The sequence below is a fragment of the Balaenoptera physalus genome (genome assembly GCF_965194825.1).
Source record: "Balaenoptera physalus genome assembly, chromosome: 2".
Lineage (NCBI taxonomy): Eukaryota > Metazoa > Chordata > Mammalia > Artiodactyla > Balaenopteridae > Balaenoptera > Balaenoptera physalus.
Window position 1 is genome coordinate 166,483,132 of NC_138883.1, and position 23,068 is coordinate 166,506,199.

Genomic DNA, 23,068 nt, shown 5'->3' on the forward strand with positions numbered 1-23,068 from the left:
TTCATACTTTATTGAAACTCCCTAATGAAGAATATTTATGTTGAAATGACTTATTAATGATCCTTATTTATGTAATTACAGACCTTACAATTTTGGATTCAACAATTTTTAACAGATTCAGCTCAATTCATGAATTCTCAAATTTTACCTAGGAAATAATATCCTTACATAGCATCACCCAGTTAAAATATCACATATGCATCTAATAATGTGGATGGTATATCTAATGATCGAATAACCTGCTACCCTCTCATTCTACATTCTGTACTGACATTGTGTTTTAGAATGTGCATTTGGCTTTCAGCTATACAATTTTCATTTCCAGTTTGAAAATTGAGCAGTTAATTGACCTTGACTATATATGTGGATAAATGGTATATTAAAAAACCCAAACAACAAAATTAAAAACAAATCACCTCTAATGTATTTTCACTCTTAGGAGGAGAAACTCTTCTTTGAAGAAAACTTGCAGCTCATCCTAAGCTAGTATTATAGTGTTGTGATCCTTTAGCAGCAGTCGTTGTGACCAGAAAGGTCTTCCCATCTATGATTTAGCTACCTTGCCAAAAGAGAGATCCCCTCTGGACCAGTGATCCTAAAATGTGGTCTGGCGCCAACCGGTAAATGAGTTTGTTACCCACCTGTGACAAACTTCAGACACTTAACAGCAGTTGACCGCTGCCACCACAACCAAGAGCAATCAGCAGGCTCTTCCTTTAGAGACTATAAGCCAGTTGGGTTAGTTGTCAAACTAGCCTGGTGCGTCACATGAAGTGCGAGCTGCAATCTTGTTTGGCACAACAGGACTACAGCTTGGTCAGCGGTAGCCGGAAATAATTTTTAAAACCTGGTCCTTCACTATAGAAAATTTGAGAAACACTGCTCAAGACAATGCAAATAGTTCAAATTCCTTCTTACCTCCTTTTTTTTTTTAGGAGCAACAGTAAATACTTGGAGCTCTTGAGAAATGGACACAAAGATGTTTGATCCATTCCTTTGCAAAACATTTTATGCCACTAAGTGTTGGGGGGGACTTGGCATGTAGTAGAAGATTACACCAGGTACAGGGAACAGCAAATTGCAGAGGCCTTGAAGTGGGAGCACATCTAGGATGTTTGAGGAACAGCAAGATGACCAGGGTGGCCAGAGCAAAGCAAGCCGAGGTGGCAGGGGGAGGAGGTGAGGTCAGAGGGGCAAGGAGGTAAAATCACAGAAGGGCTCGGAGGCCATCACAAGGACTCTGGCTCATTTACTCTGCCTGACACAAAGCTATTGGAGAGGTTTTTTTCCCTTCAGTTGGTGGAGAGCTTATTTACCAAAGGGGCTATTTACAAAGCTGTGAGTGGAGGGGAGCCACAAGAGCTAGTGCACTGACAGTCCTGACAGCTCAAACCTGCAAGAGAAGATGCCCACAGAGTCAGCCTGCTTACGAGGTGAGAGTGAAATCAGGTGCAGGGCAGCAGTTGGCCTGAGATGACCACATCCAGAACCACAGCTAAGTAGGTTTGTGATAATTTACTGCACAGGCCCAACAGTTGATGATAAGGAATAATATCAGGGTGTGATAAGAATCTCTGAAGTCTTTAATGACAGTACTAATCTCTCTCTGCCTTTTTTATTCCTTTACTCTCCTTCTGTGGGGATTCAGAAAGGAGTAATGATAAATAAATGTGATCAAGGGGATATATTTACCCAGAAGAATATGATTTTACGTGGAAAGATTTGTGAAATCTTATTTAAAACTATGATATACATTATTCAAATTCTAACCTAAAGAGTACGTACTAGAATCATCTATTCATGGTAATTTAATATTGAAATAAAGAGCTGACACCATCATATGATGTTTGACTGCCGATAGCTTTGAAGCCTCCCCTCTCCCCTCCCCCCTGTGCCCCACATCTGGGTAAGGCCTGAAGGAAGCCTGGGAGGCTGAAACCTCGCACATCCCTCCGTCCCTCCGTCCCTCCGTGTGTGCGAGAACCCTCATCCCAGCCCCACCCCAACTGCAATAAAAAATCCCAAACCAGCCTCCTTTTCTTTCTCAGGTAATTTTTGGGCCAACATGGAAAGCCTGCCCTGTTTTCCCCAGAAAGCCTCATTATATAATTAACCTTTTTGTATAATCTTGCGGGGGGAGGGGGGTTGTGTGTGTGTGTGTGTGTGTGTGTGTGTGTGTGAGACATTATCAGTCCTGACACTGGAACCAAATTTTGGGTATGGAGGTGGTAATGCTGTCCCTGCAAGGTGGCCACAGCATTGGGAGCAGGATGTCTAGAGGGGGGGTGACCACCACCCGGGGTTATCTTCTCTTGCTTTGGTTTGCTGACTGGATCTGCTGCCTGGTACTGCATTTGCTGAGTCCTACCAAGCCTCTGTCATAGATTTAACCCACCTAAGTTGGAAGCGTCGATGATTGGTGTTCACAGAGAAGAGTATGGGATCAGGGACCTCCTTTAAGTAGCCTTGGGTTGTGTGTCTCAGCCCAGACTCATCTGTGTCTTAGATTGAGTTGTGTCTTGATTGATGGACTCAGGAGAAAGACTCTTAACTTGTGAGATGCTGCTTGTGTGTCTCAAGTAGGTGGTGTTGGCCCTGTTCTAAAGAGGGCTCGGGGAAGAGAGCTTGTTCAGGCCCGCTGGGTAGTCACCTGTATGGAGGAACAGCAGTCCCCATTTGAAGAGCAGTTGAATGACTGAGATTCATACTCCTAAAGGCAGATGGCTCCCTAGGACCCTATAAGATGCTTTTGCTGCTTCTGCTGCCTGTGTCTCTGTTGAAAAAAAGATCTTGATCCTCAGGGTTATAGAGAAGAACACCCCTGGCATCCCTGTGGCACAGCCAAGGTGTAAATTCAACCGCTGTCACGGCGAAGGGCGCTAACCCTGACGATACTGATTGGAGGCTCTCTGGAGGAAGAAATTTATAAATATGAGCAGTGCAGAGAAGACCTCCCTGAAGCATACCCAGTAACTACCACCACCAAAAAACCCCAAACCAAAACAAAAAACCTACACGGTGAGCACACTGGTCTGCTAGGGCTGCCGTAACTGAGTTGCTTAAACAACAGAAGTCTATTTCTTCACAGTTCTGGAGATTAGAAGTAGGAGATCAACGTGTCATCAGGGTTGGTTTCTGATGAGACCTCTTTCTGGCTTGCACATGGCCTTTGCTCTGTGTGTGCCCACGCAAAGGGAGGGAAGATCCCTGGCCTCTCTTCCTCTTCTGATAAGGACACCAGTCCTATCAGATTAGGGCCCGCCTGTATGACCTCACTTAACCTTAATTAATCACCTCCTTAAAGGCCCCATCTCCAAGTACAGTCACGTGAGGGTTAGGACTTCTGCGTATGAAGTTGGGACACAATTCAGTCAGTAACAAGGAGGAAACAAACAAAAACTGAAATGGAAGTCCGTAATTTGGCCCAATTGGTAACTGAAATTTTACTGAAAGAATTTCTACAACAAAAAGATTAAAAGGGCAGATTGGCTTTCGTACCTCTATAACACTGGTTCTGAATTAGTTTAACATTTGCTGAAACACAGCAGTTGGATACCTTCATGGCCTTAATCAATAATGGGGCTCAAATTACAGTTACACTGGGCATCCCACTAAATTTAAATAAGGTACCCCCTATAATCTTCAGGCAGTTACTAAACGTGATAAAGAGGACAAAGAGGTATGCCTTACCTTAACCACAGGAAGTACTGTCTTGCCTAAATTTCTCATGATCACAGTACCCATTGTCCTAAAATGTGCCAGTGCTCATGGACTCTCTGACTCAACAAGTAATAAATATTTGTCACAAATTATCTTGATAAAATGGAACCCCATGAACCTCTTTTCCCCCATTAAAATAGTTAATATGGCCCCATGTAAATTAAAACAGAGTCTTTAATGATTGAAGCCCTTTAGACAAGATGTATTTAGAGAAGTGGTGAGTATCCCCACTGCTTTGCCATTCAACAGCCCAGTTCACCCTGCTCTGAAACTTGGGAAGAATGAATGTGCCTCACAGCGGGTTACCCGTGAGCCTGGATTGCTGTGGGCCTCGTTGAGGTCCCTGTAGCCAGTACTACTGAATTTACCAAATTCATCCAATCAGCAAATGGTAAATATTTTGCTGTTATAGAATTTGTTGAATATCTTTTGTTCAGTGCCTATTTCAACAGCCTCTTGACTGCAGTTTGCCCTCCCCTCCAAAGGGCTATGACATACTTCACCCAGCTCCCACGGCGGGCAGCTCACAGCCCTGTCATTGCACGCAACCTCTGAGGGCAAGACCTTAACTACATCCTTCTTTCTCTAGGGACACAGGTATGACATTACCCTGATGATTTCCTCTTTGACACACTCGTTCAGGACATACAAATACAAGGTGCTCACAAAAAGGCGATGGGCCACTGCCTCACACACAGGGTAAGGCCCCCCTGCCACCTCGGTGAGATTCCTGAAAATTATTTGGGAAACTGAAGGCTGCACTCTCTGTGACACTGTCAAGAAACAGCTGTTGACTCTCAGCACCCACAACTTCTTTTAGGCTTTTTTTTGTGTTCTGAAGGAAACATATTTCTCATTTACAACTTGTACTTAAGCCCATTTATGCTGTTACTTGCAAATTAGCTCACTTTGAATGGGGCCCCCTCTAACAAAGGGCTCTAGAATCTGTCCCAATTGCAAAATAACAGACACTCCTGTTAGTGCCCCCCAGAGACTCCTTCACTGTAGAGGTTTTGGCAACCTCTCTGAGTTAGGATACCAGTTGTATACAACTAATCACTTTAAAATGTTAAAACCATAAATATTTGGACTTAAAATTAAACTTTTGGTCTTTTAAAGAAACTGCTTAAAAAATGAAAAAGAAAGCCACAAACCAGGAGCAAATATTCACAACACATATCAGGAAACAAGATTTGTATCACAATTTGTTTATCCATTCTCCTACTGATAAACATTTGGGTAGCTGCCGGCTCTGGGTTATTATGTATTATGAAAACAGATGCTATGGATATTTGTGTATAACTCTCTTAGTGGTCATGTGTCTTAATTTCTCTTGGATAAATACCTACTGGTGGAATTGCTAGGTCACAGAGAAAGTATACATGTCACTTTATAAGAAACTAGATAAGTATTTTTCCCAAGTATTGGGAAAATCTCTAACCAGCAATAAATGAAGGTTCTTGTTGCTCCAGATCCTCACCCACACTTGATATTACCAATTATTTTATTTATTTATTTTAAAAGAATAATCAGGAATTTATTTATTAATTTAATTTTATTTTTTGGCCATGCCATGCAGCATGTGGGATCTTAGTTCCCCGACCAGGGATCGAACCGGTGCCCCCTGCATTGGAAGGACAGAGTCTTAACCACTGGACCTCCAGGTAAGTCTCCAGTTATTTTGACTGTTCTGGTGGGAATGAAATGTATCTTATTGTGGTAATAATTTGCATTTCCCAGATAACAAATGATCTTGAGTATCTTTACATGTGCTTAATGACCAACTGAATAGCTACTTCTGTGAAGTATGTGTTCAGTTGTTAACTGGGTTGTCTTTTTATCAGTCAGTTGTAAGAATTCTTTATATTTTGTGGACACAAGATCTTTGTCAGATATATGTTTTGTGAATATTTTCTTCCAGTCTTACTTCTTCCAGTAACTTACATTTTCATTTAAAATTCTTCAACTTTTATTTTGAAACAGTTGAAGACTTACCTAATTCCCATATACTCTTTATCTAGCTAACTACGACGCTAATAGCTTATGTAACCACTGTGGTTACAAGCCTCCAAGATGGTCCTCAGTGATTTCTACCTCCTTGTTCAGTCCCCTTCCACAGTGCCTAGAGCTGACCTGTGTAACTAACAAGATATTGCAGAAGTGGCAGTGTGTGACTTCCAAGGATAGTTTATAAAAGACACTGCAGCTTCTGCCTTGCTGTCTTTGGGACAGCAACAACAATCTCAAAATCTGGAAAGGGAACAGCTTAGATCCTGAGAGATATGGGGAAGGGAGGACTGTTAATAATTTTGTCTTTCAGAATAGGCCCTGGAACCTTCCTCATGAAGGAAAACACCCTGGTGCTACTCTCTCAAACTGTTCCAAGTGCCTTAAATTTAGCTGGCTGTACCACAATTTGATCATTATTGCCTTAAATATTTCTGACAATGCCATTAAAAACAGCAGATGGCCCAGATCCTATATATCCCATGCTAAACATCCATCAGCACCTTTGAGTGTCATCTCTATCCTCACCCCCAAGGCCATCACTCAATCATTCTGTGGGGAAGACAAATGTGACTCGGCTGGCGGCACTGACCAACATGACAGGTTGGGCTGACGACTTCAGGTAGTTGCTCAACAAAACAAGGACTAGACTCCATTATTAAAAGTGAACTGGCCCAGCTGAGAGGGGTGTAGGAAGCAGGGTCAACTTGTTCCTCCCCCGACTCATAAAAGTCTCGTATGTGATGTACTACCACTGCCCTAATAATTGTAAATACACTTTCTTTACAGGGTCATCATGTGCGTGCACCTCAGGACTACACTTTGGTGCAGAAGTAAGCCATCTTTTTTTCCTTTATTCCTGAAAATACAATGACTTGCACCCTGGGAGTAGTCAGAAGAGACGTTCAAGTGTTTAAGGAAACACCACCAGCAGGTTATGTAGCCCTCAGACGACTGAGAAGATCCCTCCGAAATGAGGGACAACTAACTTGTAGTTCATGTGCTCATTGAGGAAGGTATCCCTACAATGGGAATCATCTAATTTTAAAAGGTGGTACGAAATTTGTTCCTGATTATTTGAATTGACCAATTACACTACCTACCGTGGTGGTGGAAGACACTCAGATCAGCCTCAACTTTCTGGCCAGGGTTGTTACTGGTGACCCAACTGCCACAGATTTCTCCTGTGGGCCAGGGTGGAAGCTTGCTAAAGCATCCTGCTATACCAGAGGCTTGGGGAACTGGCTTAAAAATGCTGATATTCTGGCTACTGCCGTTGCTGTGAGTAAGAAACTGTCCTTTATTTCTGACCAGGAGTCTTATTCTTCTATCACCATTCATGAAACTGTGGCAGGCTAACTTGTTAGTCTACAAATAGTGTGAAATTGTAGACCCTTCACAGTTGTTGACAGTATGTACCTTTTCATTTTCTTAATGGTACCTCTTGAATGACAGAGTTTTTAATTTTCATGAAGTCCAATTTATCAATGTTTTCTTTTATGGTTAGTGACTTGAGTGTCCTGTCTCTAAAGGCTTTACCAATCTCAAGGGTAAGGTAGGGGTCAAGGTTCATTTCCTATTTCACAGTTGCTCCAGTACCATTTGTTGAAAAGACTATATTCTTTCCCCTTCTGAATTGCCTTGATATCACTGTCAAAAATCAATTGACAGACTGTAGAGAACAAATGTATGGATACCAAGGGGGAAAGGGGTGGGAGGGGTTGGGAGACTGGGATTGACACTATACACTATTGATACTATGTATTAAATAGACAACTGATGGGAACATACTGTATAGCACAGGGAACTCTACCTAATGCACTGGGGTGACCTAAATGGGAGGGAAGTCCAGAAGGGAGGGGATCTCTGTATGTGGATGGCTGGTTCATTTTCTTGTGCAGTGCAGGCAAACACAACAGTGTAAAGCAACCATACTCCAATAAAAATTGAAACAAAAAAAGACAAAGAAGAGAAACAAAGAGAAGTCAAGAAGAAAAGGAATGTAATCACTAAAGGCAAATATAAACATTTTAAATTCTTAAAAAAAAATCAATTGACTGTATGTATGTGTCTATTTCAGGGCTCTTTTAATGTTACATTGATCTATTTATCTATTGGATGCCATATAATTTCCATTATAAGATAAGGAAATTGTACTGTTGTGCTAATTTTTTTAAAGATGTAGCACATCACAACTTTTTTTTTTTGGGGGGGGGGAATTAAAATTATTTTAAATTACAAATAAATATTCCATCTATTTAAATCTTTATCCCTGCTTGTGGAATAATGCTATATAGTCTGCAAAAGGGCCTAAATCAGGACCTGGAGTCTTTGTTGTCTTTTTTAGCTACACCTTTCTAATGCTCTACAAAACTTATATCCTGTCTTACTCTTCCTGAAATAATAACACTGTCATCACCTATAAGGTTAGGGAATTGGCAAAAAGATGTAATAATTTTCTTAAGGCTACCTAGAAAGTCAATACAAGAAGCCAAAGATTCAAAGTTCTTAAAGAAAAAAAAGTATTCTGGATAAAATTATAAATGATTAAGACCCAACATTTACTATATTATTTACTAAGATTATATAAAAGATATGTGTGAGTGTGCATTTACTATATTATTCAAAAGAAAGACTCTTTGAAAATGAGCATTGGTAAATTTATGTTAGAAAATCTTTGTGCCATCATTATTACTTGTTTTCTATTGTTTTTTTTAAATGTTGAAAAGTAGGAAAAGCTTTATAAAGAATTACATTACTATTTACTGCCTAAAACTTTATCGCTTTGAGAAAAATGAATAGTAAAGCGTAGAAAATCAAAGTTAGATATATATACTATTAGACTACTTAGGATAAAGTTATATCATATTTAAGACTAACATGATGTTAACAGAAAAATTTTAGAACATGACACTGGCTTTGATTTAAGACCTCATGAAAAAGCAGTACAAATTAGTTTTTTTTAGTTTTGGAGGACATGCATTAGCCCACCAGCTTGTCAGTCACGCTTTGAAATTCAAGCTTAAAAAATGTATTGGGGACTTCCCTGGTGGCACGGTGGTTAAGAATCTGCCTGCCAATGCAGGGGACACGGGTTCAGTCCCTGGTCTGGGAGGATCCCACATGCCACGGAGCAACTAAGCCCGTGCGCCACAACTACTGAGACTGCGCTCTAGAGCCTGCGAGCCACAACTACAGAGCCCGCACGCCTAGATCCCATGCTCCATAACAAGAGAAGCCACCGCAAAGAGAAGCCTGCGCATCACAGCAAAGAGTAGCCCCCACTCACCGCAACTAGAGAAAGCCTGTGAGCAGCAACGAAGACCCAATGCAGCCAAAAATAAAATAAAATTAAATCTTTAAGAAAAAAAAAGTATTGATTTACCACTGACATAATTAAAATTATATCCTCTTGTTGGACTGACCCCCTTATCATTATGTAATACCCTTTCTCTGTCTCTTATGATAAGCTTTGTTTTAAAGTTTACTTTGTCTGATATAAGTATAGTTACCCCAGCTTTCTTTCGGTTTCCATTTGTATAGAGTATCTTTTCCCATCCCTTCACTTTCAGTTTGTGTGTGTCCTTATATCTGAAGTCAGTCTCTTGTAGTCAGTATATTGATGGGCTAATGTATGTCCTCCAAAACTATAATTTAAAGAATTATAGTTGACCCTTGTACAACATGGGTTTGAACTGCATGGGTCCACTTACATGCAGATTTTTTTCAATAAATATGTACTACAGTACTACATGAAACACAGTTGGTTGAATCCACAGATGTGGAACTGGGGATATGGAGGCCTGACTATAAAGTTACATGCAAATTTTTCACTGTGTGAAGGGTTGGCGCCCCTAATCCCCATGTTGTTCAAGGGTCAACTGTAATACCAATCCTTCTCTAACTCTTCCAAAAAACAGAGAACACTTCCAAGCTCATTTTAAAAGGCCAGCATTACCCTGATACCAAAACCAGACAAGGAAGCCATAAGAAGAGAAAATTACAGGCCAATATCCCAGATGAACACAGATGCATTTTAAAATCCTCAAGAAAATATTAGCAAACCAAATTCATTAATACAGTAAAAGTATCATACACCACGATCAAGTGGAATTTATTCCAGGGATGCAACAATGGTTCAACATGTACAAATCAATGTGATACACCAACATTAACAACATTAGTTTGTTAACATTAACAAAATGAAGGATAAAAATCATATAATCATCTCAGTAGATGCAGAAAAAGAATTTGACAGAATCCATAAATATCCATTTATGATAAAAACTCTCAAAGTGGGTACAGAGGGAATGTACTTCAACATAATAAAGGCCACATATGACAAGCCCATAGCTAACATTATACTCAATGGTGGAAAGCTGAAAGCTTTTCCTTTAAGATCAAGAACAAGACAGGGATGCCAAGTCTTACCACTTTTATTCAACATAGTATGGAAAGTCCTAGCCAAAGCAAGTAGACAAGAAATAAAATGCATGCAAACTGGAAAATGCATGCAAACATGTAAAACTGTCACTTTTTGCAGATGATGTATGATATACAGAAAACCCTAAAGACTCCACCAAAAGACTGTCAGCACTAGTAAATTCAGTAAAGTTTCAGGAAACAAAATCAATTAGAACAATCTGTTGTGTTTTTATACACTAGTAATGAACTCTCAGAAAAAGAAATTAAGAGAACAATCCCATTTACAAAAAAATAAAATACCTAGGAATAAATTTAACCAAGGAGGTGAAAGATCTGTATACTGAAAACCGTAAGACATTAATGAAAGAAATTCAAGAAGACGCAAATAAATGGAAAGACAGTCTGTGCTCGTGGATTGGAAGAATATGTTAAAATGTCCATACTACCCAAAGCAATCTACAGATTCAATACAGTCCAATGGCATTTTTCACAGAAATAAAAAACAATCCTAAAATTAGAATGGAAGCACAAAGGACCCCCAATAGCCAAAGCAATCTTGAGAAAGAAGTACAAAACTGGAGGCATCATGCTCCCTGATTTCAAATTATATTACACACCTACAGTAATCAAAACAGTATAGTATGAGACAACCTACTGAATGGGAGAAAATATTTGCAAATGATATTACTGATAAGAGATTAATATCCAATACATATAAATAGCTCATAAAACTCAACATCAAAAAAACAACCCGATTAAAAAATGGGGCAGAAGAACTGAACAGACATTTTTCCAGAGGAAATGCAGATTTTTCATATGCAGGCCAAGAGGCGTATGAAAAGATGATCAACATCACTAATCATCAGGGAAATGCAAATGAAAATCACAATGAGATATCACCTAACACCTGTCAGAATGGCTATCATCAAAAAGAACACAAATAACAAATGTTGGTGAGTATGTGGAGAAAACGGAACCCGCATACAGTGCTGGTGGGAATGTAAACTGATGCAGCCACTGTGGAAAGCAGTATGGGGGGTTTTCAAAAAACTAAAAATAGAACTACCATATGACCCAGCAATTCCACTTCTGGGTACACATCTGAAAAAAACAAAAACACTAATTCGAAAGCTACATGCACCTCAATGTTCAAAGCAGCATTATTTACAATTGCCAAGATACGGAAACAAACTTAAGTGCCCATCAACAGATGAATAAAGATGTGGTATATCTATACCATGAAATACTACTCAGCCATAAAAAAAGAATGAAATTTTGCCATTTGCAGCAACATGGATGGATTTGAAGGATATTATGCTAAATGAACTAAGTCAGACAAAGACAAATACTATATGATATCACTTATATGTGGAATCTAAAAAACACACCAAACTAGTGAATAAAACAAAAAAGCAGCAGACTTGCAGATATGGAGAACAAACTAGTGGTTACCAGTGGGGGGGCGGGCGGACGGCAATAAAAGGGTGGGGGAGAGGGAGGCACAAACTACTGGGGGCAAGACAGGCTCAAGGATGTATTGCACAACATGGGGAACCCAGCCAATATTGTGTAGTAACCGTAAATGGAAAAAATGAATGAAAAATTGTATGAAAAATAAATGGACACCCCCCCCCCCGCCAAACAGTATGGTATTGGCATAAAGTCAGATATATATGATCAATGGAAGAAAACAGAGATCCCAGAAATAAACTCATTCATATACGGTCAATTGATTTATGACAAAGGAGCCAAGAATATACAATGGGGAAAGGACAGTCTCTTCAATAAATGGTGCTGAGAAAACTGGACAGGCATAAGCAAAAGAATGAAACTGGACCACTATCTTACACCATACATAAAACTTAACCCAAAACAGATTAAAGACTTGAATGTATAAGACCTGAAACCATAAAACCTGGAAGACAACATAGGCAGTAAGCTCCTTGACATCCCAGATTTGATCCACTATTAAAAATCCACCAATTTTTCTCATTTCCTTTAGGAAGAAATCCAAGTTCCTATGCAAGGCCTTTAAAGACTGGGTATCTGGTCCCTGCCTACCTCTCCACTTTTATTTCATCTTAATCTCTGCCTCCTATCCTAATGCTTCAGACATCTGAAACTACTGGCTGAACATGGAGGATGTTTCATATCACTGTGCCTTTCTGAATATTTTCCCTATGCCTAGAATACACTATTCTGCATTTTCTATCTAATAACTACTCCTACATTAAGAATAAGTTTCCTCTGTGAAGCCTTTCTAACTCCCAAGATACTGAAGTACTCCCTCTGCTATGCTTCCTCCATAACTATATATACTTTTATAAAAATTATTGCATTATATTGTGATGGCCTCTTTGTATAACTGTTGCTTTGTATGGATTATAATCTCCTAACGCTTAGGGAACTATGCCTTTCATGCATATATTCTCAATGCCTGGAGCACATTATAAAGTCAGTGAATAATTACTGAGTATTTTGGGAAAAAGTTGAAAAACCCAAAGGAAAAATAGGTGGGAAGCATACCAGGCCCCTTTGGAGGTAGGACAGTAAGTTCTATATGTATTATTAGAAGTGGATAACGCATACATGAGTGGAAAATGACAATAATTACATATTTCTCTAGGATTAGCGATACTCAAAATGTAGATCTCTTGCTTCGTAAAGTTAGAATTCCACCAGAGACATTTTCATGTCTTAAGGGGCATTTTAATTTATAGATTTATAGCTATTAACATTAAATGTGACCTCAAGGACCAACTATTCTGTCTACAGGCAGAAATTTTTCTGCATCATCCTATTTGAGAAAAAATAACTGAAACAAAAGAAACCGAAGGGATTTTTAAAAAGTCAGGACGCATGATAAAAGGATGTATTGGTAAATAGTACGGGGGAAGCTGGAAATTTGTAGTACTCTTTCCATGTTGTTCAACTATAGTGCATCCAGTATTTGTTAAAGGTCATATTATTCAACAGAATGACACCTGATTCTTAGTTTAGTAACTGGAATCATGTATGTACACTGGAATCTAACTAGCTTTCTTAAAGGGTAACACTTTTAGTAGTTATATTCCCTTAAAACAGCCTCATTTCAATGGTTTATCTATAGGCTGTAATATTTAATAATATTTTAGAATTACAAAGGGTCACAGAGACAACCTAGCCCAACACCCTCTTTTTAAGACAGAAGAAACTGAAGCCTACAGGAGCTGAAAAAGCTTCTTCAGGTTCACTGGGCAATCAGTGATGGAGTCGAGATAAGATCTCAGGTTTCCCAATTTTAGCCCAGTAATCCATTCTGAGTTTTTTAAATTACAAATAAAAGTGTTATCACTGACAGTGACCATATATTATTGTATCATGCAATATCATAAAAACATATTTAGCCAAACTGTTGAAAGTGGGATACCTTTTAAATATTTCTACAAAATTAAGGTAGGATCATAATTTTAGACAGCATCATAGTCAGGACAATACTTGCAAATTCTGTAAATTAGTATAAATGTCATAATTTCCTTTCCAGTTTTATGTCATCTGATAGCAAAGTCCTAGTGTGAAAGGAAAATAAAAATAGAGTCAGTATTGCTCAGATAGCTCTTTTTTTTTTTTTCAAATGACTTAGATTTAATCTTTTTTTTTTTTTTTTTTTTTTGATAGCTCTCTTAAATGGAGCTGGGAGGCCATTAAGGAAGTATGACTTATGCAGGTCTCAGCCTGGATGGAATCTGACCTTTGGACCTGATGAAGTCATCCAGAACACCTGCCAGAAACTCAAGATACTTATAGGACCCTTACCCTAAAATAACTTGTGACAGTCTATCTACTTATCAGACCCCTACCCTAAAACAAATTGTGATCCCTGGACTTCCCTGGTGGTGCAGTGGTTAAGAATCTGCCTGTCAATGCAGGGGACATGGGTTCGATCCCTGGTCCGGGAAGATCCCACATGTTGCAGAGCAACTAAGCCCATGCACCACAACTACTGAGCCCTCGTGCCACAACTACTGAAGCTTGCACTCCTAGAGCCCATGCTCCGCAACAAGAGAAGCCACCGCAATGACAAGCCCATGCACCACAAGCAAGAGTAGCCCCCGCTCGCTGCAACTAGAGAAAGCCCGGGCGCAGCAATGAAGACCCAACGCAGCCAAAACAATAAAATAAATAAATAAGAACAAATTTGTCATCCCTTAAGGACAAATACTGTCTGACTCAGGTCAGAGTCAATCATAATTCTCACCAGGCAACTTTTAACAGCCTCTGGCTTTTTGTTTTAATAAGCCCCTGACTCTTTCTCTTCCTCGGAACATTCTTTCAGAGTTACCAGAATCTGTGTCTCTTGATTTGTGATCCTTAAGACCCCAAATAAACACTTTTCTTATTTGCAGCCTCCTGCATTATTTTTTGGTTGACACTAGACACATACTAAGTACTCAGAAAACACTTGTTAAATTGACTGAAAGAATACCATATGATAGTCTCAAGTATTAACCACTAACAAGGGAAGGCCTACATAATTTGCAGAAAAGGGATACAGACAAGAATACAGCTAGGAAAAATATAATAAAGAGGAACAGTTTATAAAATCATAATAATTTTTAAAAATATGTGTTATTTAGGTCTTTACTCATCTCTGCAAATTCAAGGAGACTTGAACTGACATCTAGAAAACCACAAACAAACCTATTAGAAGCTTTTTAAGTGAAAATAAAAACTTAGAGGAAGTGTGCACTGAAGAGCTGCGTCTTTGTGAAGGCTTTAAATTTTTGTGTTTTATCCAGATTTCCTTATGACCAGTGGTGTATGTCTGTAAGATGGTTCCCAGGATAAGGGAAATGGATGTGAAAAGTATAAAAACCAATCTCACACCAGGATCAAGTCATAAAATGATACCTTCCTACCCATATGTGTGCCACCATATATTTAATTGCACTTTTAGATGGGGTAGTTTTAATTAGAATTTTTTATTGAAGTATCATTGATTTACAATGTTGTGTTAGTTTCAGGTACACAGCACAGTGATTCAGTTATATATATATATACACATACATATATACGCACGTATGTACATTTATATTCTTTTTAGATTCTTTTCCCATTTTTTCTTAACAGTTGTGATTTTTCTCTCACTGGTGCATATTTTCCTTACTCTCCAGAGAAAGCTATTCAGCTGTCGTATTTTCTTCACTCCTTACTCAGTCTTAAAAATTTATGGCTGCTGATATGCTTTCCACTTACATACAAACAATACCAGTCAATAGTTTTTTTAGTTTGAACAATAATAGTACATCAAGTACTCTGTTATTCCTTCATGTGTACCAACAAATGAAAAGGCATGGAAAACTCCTTGGTTATCTGAGCATACATATCACTGTGCCTGACACATAGCAGGCTTATAATAATTATGTTGAATGAATGGCTGACTGACTAGCTGAGTGAATGACGGAAATAAAGATTCCGGCCATTTTGACAGTGGCTGGAATTTGGCACTGAACAGTTCTTGCACGTAACCAAGCAGACTAGACTCGCTTCGGCTAAGGGAGGGAAGAGTCAAGCTTCCGTTCAAAAGACAGTAATACTAAGAGCCGTTGGTACAGCCCTACACCAAAAACTAGGCTAGGGGAGAAGAGAATGGGAGGAGCAACAGCTGGACGAGGGCTTCGGAGGCTGTGTTCTCACTGCTCAGTGCAGCTAAGCGTTCCAGTTCCACAAACATTATAGGTCCGTAACACTACCTGAGTAAGAGATTATTCAAATATTTCAGGAAAGATCTGGCACCACACGATGGTAAATTAGATAAAGTTACCATCATTTGAAGTGAGGCTGTAAGTTAAGGACATATATTAAGGCCAATAATATTTAATAAATGTTAGCCGTGGGTTACTGAATTTCCAAATAGCCCTCCAGAGGGAGGTGGGGGTGAGGGAAGTCTGCTGTCTGCTTCCTACCAGCCTGGGCCACCATGCTGCTCCCCTCCGGCTTTCGCTTCCCACCCAGCTCCCAGGACTGTCACAAACCTGCCCTTACTCATGGTTTTTATTGTGGTAAAATACACATAGCATACGTTATGTCTCTATGGATTTGCTTACTTTGGATATTTTATATAAATGGAATCATACAATATGTGACCTTTAGTTTCTGGCTTATTTACTTATAATGTTTCAGTGTTCATCCATGTTGTGACATGTGGCAGTCCTTTTTATGGCTGAGTAATATTCCATAGTACGTTTAGACCACATTTGTTTATCCATTAATTGATGGACATTTGGGCTGTTTCCACCTTTTGGCTATTGTGAATGGTGTTGCTATGAACATGCACGTGCATGTATTTGTTTGAGTTCTTGTTTTCAATTCCCTTGAGTATATACCTACGAATGGAAGGGTTGGATCATACGGTAACTCTATGCTTAACTTTCTGAGGACCCACCAACCTGTTTTGCACAGCAGCTGAACCATTTTACATACGTTACAGTAATTTATGAGGATTTCATTTTCTCCATATCCTTGCCAACATTTGTTATTTTCCTTTTCCCCTCTTTTTCACATGGCCATGCTTACAGGGTGTGAGTGGTATCTCACTGTGATTTTGATTTGCATTTCACTAATGATTAATGATGTTGAGCATCGCTTCACATGCTTATTGGCCATCAGTATATCTCCTCTGCCCATCTTTGAATTGGGCTGTTTTTTGTTGTTGCTGAGTTGTAGGAGTCCTTTATATATTCTGTGTATTAATCTCTTATCAGATATATGATTTGCAAATATTTTCTCCCATTCTGTTCCATCTTCACTCTTGATAGTGTCCTTTGATATACAGAAGTTTCTAATTTTGATGAAGTCCAATTTATCTATATTTTCTTTTGTTGTTGTGCTTTTGATGTCACATCCAAGAAATCTTGCCAAATTCAATATCATGAAGCTTTCCCCATGTTTTCTTCTAAGAGTTTCATAGTTTTAGCTCTTGCATTTATGTCTTTGATCCATTTTGAGTTAGTTTTTCTATACGGTGTAAAACAAGGGTCCAACTTCATTCTTTTCAATGTGGATATCCAGTTTTCCCAACACCATTTGTGGAAAAGACTGTCCTTTCTCCATTGGACAGTTCTGGCACGCTTGTTGAAAATCATTTGACATATATGCGAGGGATATTTTTTTACTCTATTCTATTCCATTGATATATATGTCTGTCTTTATGGCAGTCCCACACTGTTTTGATTACTATAGTTTTGTAGTAAGTTCTGAAATCAGGAAATATGAGTCCTCCAATTTAGTTCTTATTTTCAAGATTGTTTTGGCTATTTGGAGTCCCTTGAGACTCCATTCTGATGGGGATGCACTGAACCTGTAGATTGAGTAGTATTCACGTCTAACAGTAGTAAGTCTTCCAATCCATGAACACAAGATGCCTCTCCATTTATTTTTCTTTAGTTTCTTTCACCAGTGATTTGTAGTTTTCAGTGTACTTCATTCATCTTTAAAATGAAGCTCAAAGCCACTTTGTCCAGTCACTATCACTTGCTTACTGGAGGTCACAGTCTCCTCCCTCCCCCACCGTCTGCCTTGGGTTTACATAAATTGTAATGGGATATACTTTTTCCCATTTGACACTTAGTTTTCAAGATTTACCCATATTGATACATATAGTTCTAGTTCATTCGTTTAAACTGCTATGTAGTATTAGTTCCTAGGGCTGCCATAAAACATTACACTACAAACTGGGTGGCTTAAACATTTATTCCCTCATAGTTCAGGAGGCTAGAAGTCCAAAGTCAAGGTGTTGGTAAGGTTGGTTCTTTTTGGAGGTTCTGTGGGAGAATCTGTTCCACACCTCTCTCTAGCTTCTGGTGGTTGCCAGTAATCTTTGTGTTCCTTGGCTTGTACCTGTATCACTCCAATCTCTCCTGTGTGTTTCTATGTATCTTCACCTTTTATAAGGACAGCAGTTATTGGATTCAGGGCCTGTCTTAATCCAGTATGACCTCATATTAACTAAGACCCTATTCCTGAATAAGATCATATCCTGAAGTTCTGGGTAGACACGAATAGTGCCCTTTTTGGGAGGGCGCTATTCACTATACATTATTTGACTATAATATGTAATTCATTTATCTGTTCATTCCCCTTGTTGATGGACATTTAGGTTATTTCCAATTTTTCACTATTAGAATGCTGCAATGAATCTTTTTTTTCTTTCATAATTGAGATTTTATTGGTTGCTTTGAGGATCAGTACACAGACATTTCAATTTGTACACAATTCTCAACATACGTACCAAAAATCTAAAAAATCATGTAGTTGTGATTCTTTTCTGAACAGTTATTCCAGTGACTTTCCAGCTTAAAATTTGGAGGCAAATTTTCCTTCACAGGATATCAAGTACCAATATCTTCAAATATTGATATGCTGTTACATCATAAGCCCCACTAATTTGCAATTTAATATCATATACACTACATACTCAAATTGTCAATCATTCACAGCACATTAACAGTTACTAGAAGAACTGGACTACCACGACCAAAGATGTTACAGAGCGCACAAAATCCTGACCAGGAGAGCCAAGATCAAGGGGTGAGTGGTTTGCTTTAGGAAACAATTCTACCAAAACAACATGGGAAGAGTAGTAATTTAAAGTGTTTAAGACATTAAATGCACAACTGACTCCAAACTGCCATTAAGTATGCTTTGTATTATAGGATATAAAAGCTACCGCCCCATCTGTGGAATGTTAAGCTGACACCCAAGACAATCAAAGCCTCCCATATTCAATATCCCACTATTTTCTGGTTGTACGAAAAAATAAACAACCAGCAAATGATATCACCTCTTAAAAAAAAGCATTTACACTTAAAAAATGGGATGAGGTGGGATTCCCTCCTTTTTAAAAATGTTTCTAGAACTACTAAAAAACTTGCATTTACAAAATAGTTGACAAAAATATTCCTCTGGATTGTACAAGAAGGGAAACAGGGACCACTGACAGGACCGGCTGCGTGGTATTAATCAGACTTGGCTTCTTTCTCTCCTGCTTCATCAGAGGCTGTGCTCTCCTCGTTTTTAGTTTCTCCATTTTCTGCAGGTAAGTCTTCTTTAGTCTCTTGGTTAGCCACTTCAGCCTGTTTTCCCTTTGCTCCCCTTTTCCCTTTTATTTGCACTTTTTTGTCTGAAGATTTATCCCTTCCTGCCGCCTTTTTTGGCTTCGTTTCCACTCTTGCAGGAACCGGTGTAGCTGACAACCTCGCCGATCTCCTCCTGGGCTCCTCCTTCGCCGCCCCCTCCTTGGAGCTGACTCTCTTGAGCATCGTGGCGGCGGGGCTGGCGCCTGCTGGGTGCCTGCGGGCTGCGGGCCGCGCCGAGAGCCTTCGCGAAGCTGGGCTGCCTGGCCGCTGCCGCTCCTCCCGCCAATGAATATCCTTTAAATGACTCTTTACCTACTTGTATGTTTACTGATTCCTGACAATAGGATATGGGTATCTTCAAATTTGCAATTAGGTATCACCAAACTTTTCTCCAAAGTAATTGTATCAATTCACTTTCCCATCAAAAGCAATGGAGATTTGGGACTTCCCTGGTGGTCCAGTGGTAAAGAATCCGCCTTCCAACGCAGAGGACACGGGTTCAATCCCCCGTCAGGGAACTAAGATCCCACATGCCAATGGCAACTAAGCCCACGCGCCACAACTACTGAGCTCGTGCCCAACAACTAGAGAACCCGCATGCCGCAAACTACAGATCCCATGCGCCCTGGAGCCTGCGCACCACAACTAGAGAGAGAAAACCCACACGCCACAACTAGAGAGAAACCCCAGCGCCGAAATGAAGAGACCGCGCGCCACAACAAAAGATCCCGAATGCCTCAGCGAAGATCCCATGTGCCGCAACTAAGATCCAACGCAGCCAAGAAGCAAATAAAATAAATATTTTTAAAAAAGCAATGGAAATTTCCCATTTTTCTTCCACATAGTTGGCAACATCTAAATTTTAACTTTGCCAGATGTATTAGCTTGTTATTACAAAACAAACAACTGAAAATCTCAGTATATAAAACAACAGGCATTTATTTATCACATGAGTCTGTGGGACACTCAGAGATGGCTGATCTAGGCTGGGCTAGCCCAGGTGGATTGCCTATATTACATGTTTCAAAGTTGGTATTACTATCATACTCATTTAACAGAGCAGAAACTTTTAAAGCAAACCTCAGGTATTAGAAAATGACATTTTAAAACTCAATATCTAACATTTTTAGGAAATTTTTGTATCTATGTTCATATGTAACAATGATCTCTTCCTTTTCATAATACATATTTAATTTTGAAATTAAGATTTACATTAGCCTCATAAAAGAACTTTGGGAGTTTTTCCTCTACAAATATTAGAATATCTATATAAGATAGAGGTTATCTGGTCCTTGAAGGTGTGGTATTTGTGTATTTTTTTGCCATGTAAATTTGGGTTATGTTCTTAGATGCATAAAGATTATAAGGGTCAGAATTCTGATTTTTTTCTATCCCTTTACTTATAATCTTCCAGTGACACTGTGTTTTAGATGTTTCTCTTATAAATAACATGTGGCCACATTTTGTATTAGTTTTTCAATTTGAAAATACTACTTTCATGTATTGTGATTACTGAAATATTTGGATTTATTCTTTATCTTAACTTATGCTTTTGTATCTTCTTTTATGTATCTTTTATTCTCTCTTTTCCTATATTCTATTTTTCTTACTGTGTTTTTCTCCACCTATTGGTTTGAAAATTGTACATACTATAGTTTTACCCCTATAGTTAAAAAATAATCATTGACAAAGTCTAATTAGTATCTCTATCCTCCTCCCCCTCAATACAAGGATGCTAAGGATGCTAAAATGTTTCTGATTTCCTTCTCCCATCTTCTAAGTTTTGCTGTCATACTGTTTTTAACCCCCTCCAAATTAGTCATCATCATTACAATAATTTCTTTTACAGTCAGTGCTTAAGATTTATCAACATGTTTATTATTTTTTTTGAGTTAGAACTTTTTCTTGCTGCCCTCTCCTTCCTTCTGTATTCAATTTTCTTCTTGCTGAGGTATACCCTTTATTTGCCTTCAAAGTAAGGGTCTGTGAATGGCAAATTAATAAGTCTTAATTTTTCTGAAAATATCTTTATTTTATTCTCAACTAATACTTTAACAAGGTATAAAATGCTAAGTTGACAATTATTTTCTCTAAGCAATTTGAAGATATTTTTCTATCTTTTTCTGATATCTTTTGTTTCAGATGAGAAGGTAATTGTTAGTATAACTGGTGTTCTTTAGTTTTTGCTCTACAATTGGTTTAAAATTTTCTGTTTGCTTTAATGTTGAACAGTTTCTCTATGGTTTGTTTAAATGTGGATTGTTTTTATTTATCCTGTTCAGGATACTGTGTACTTCTTAAATATGAGGACTTGTCTTTCTTGTCAATTCTGGAAAATCTCAACCATTATTTTATGGTAATATTGCATCTCCCATTCGCTTCTTCTAAACTGTCATTAGATAGATATTGCTGTACTTTCTCATTCTATCTCCCATGTCTCCTAAGCATTCTTATATTTTCCTTCCTTATCTCTTGGTTCTGTATTCTGGGTGATTTGACCAGATCATCTTCCAAATCACTAATTCTCATTTCAGCAGTTTAATCCAACCGTTAAAGAAAAAAAATCAATGAACATTTCATTTATAGTTCTTTTTCTTCTCTTATCCTGTCATGTTCTTTCATTAAGGTTTTATTCCTTCTTTTATCTCTTTGTTTATTTAAAAATGATTAGTTTTATGGCATCTTTCAGATTAGGTTTCTTATCTCCTGTTCTTAGAAGGACAGTTTTCTTCTTTGTTACATCTGTTGACTATCCTCACAGTTTATATTGTGAGCACATCTTCACTGAGGTTTTTTGATTTTTTAAAAAATACTTCCTTAACAGGAGCTCACAAAGCCCTAAGTTTTGTGGTAGAGAACAGTTTTGGCATTGGCTTCTGTCAGGGTCCTAAGGGTTTTAATAGCTCTGGACCACTGAATTTTTCTCATTCTTTCACAAAACAGTAGCCCTTTGAGACTAGGCTTTATGCAGGGGGCTCAATTCCAGCTGCCTGTGGACCCAAAGGCACAATTTTTGCTCCAAGTGAGTATTAAAACCCCAGGCACCAAGGCTAATATTCTGTGGTGTCATTTCCTGCTTTTGGCTATGGTTTTGAGCTGTTGCTGGCATTAAAACAAAACTGGATTTCCCTTTTATTCCTTTAATCAAGGCTATGATTATTTTTTTTGTTCGTAATACTTAATCTTATATTGGAAGGGCAGGGCTCATTCATATCAGCTCTGCCTTTTATGCTGCTAGAAATCTGCCAAGGGAGCCTTATTGAGGGCTAATCTACATTTACTCTTAAGTCTAATAACCTAATGTTCACTTTATCCGTGTCTATATAACGTGTGTAGATACCACAGTCTGTGATTTCTGAGTGCTATGAAGGAATCTAGAATTCACTTGTAAGATATAACAACTAGAAAATGATTTGAAGTAGAACAGCCAATTATAGAAGCAAAGAAAAACAAAGATCTAAGGGAAAAACAATATGAAATAGCATGTATAAGCACAAAAACTCATGTTCTCACAACCTAGATTTCATAAATGCTGATGTTTTGCCACGTTTGTTTTACCTCTCTGAAACATTCCACTCTCTCACTTCCTATTTTAATCCACCGTAATCTTCTGGTTCTCCTTACCCTGGGAATATTCCTTTGGTGGTTCTGATTTTTCCATATGTCCCCTAGATGTTTTGCCTCTACATGCTTCCCTGGATTTAGGTATCAAATGTACACCAAGGTCTCTAATAGTTATATCTCTAATTTTCATCTCTTAAATTCTATATTATCGGACTTCCCTGGTGATCCAGTGGTAA

At 38.5% G+C, this 23,068-nt stretch overlaps 1 protein-coding gene, 1 long non-coding RNA gene and 1 pseudogene across 10 annotated transcripts in view; 1 reads left to right on the forward strand and 2 right to left on the reverse strand.

Annotated features, from left to right (window-relative positions):
• The window catches only part of DNAJC1 (DnaJ heat shock protein family (Hsp40) member C1), a 194,577-nt gene that overhangs the window by 34,656 nt on the left and 136,853 nt on the right, over positions 1-23,068 (reverse strand). The window lies entirely within an intron of this gene.
• The window catches only part of LOC309655029, a 62,585-nt gene that overhangs the window by 15,007 nt on the left and 24,510 nt on the right, over positions 1-23,068 (forward strand). For 2 of the 8 annotated variants that reach the window (XR_014260554.1, XR_014260556.1), the window contains exons 3-4: positions 5,300-5,384; positions 6,517-6,560. This is a non-coding gene — a long non-coding RNA (uncharacterized lncRNA). Of the gene's footprint in view, positions 1-5,299; positions 6,562-12,154; positions 13,748-19,696; positions 19,926-23,068 lie in introns of those variants that run through there. The other 6 variants (XR_014260560.1, XR_014260561.1, XR_014260557.1 and 3 more) reach the window with 5 other exon arrangements.
• Positions 14,771-19,703, reverse strand: LOC309655019 (non-histone chromosomal protein HMG-14 pseudogene; annotated as a pseudogene). Its single transcript has one exon. The product of its transcript is annotated as a non-histone chromosomal protein HMG-14 pseudogene (transcript).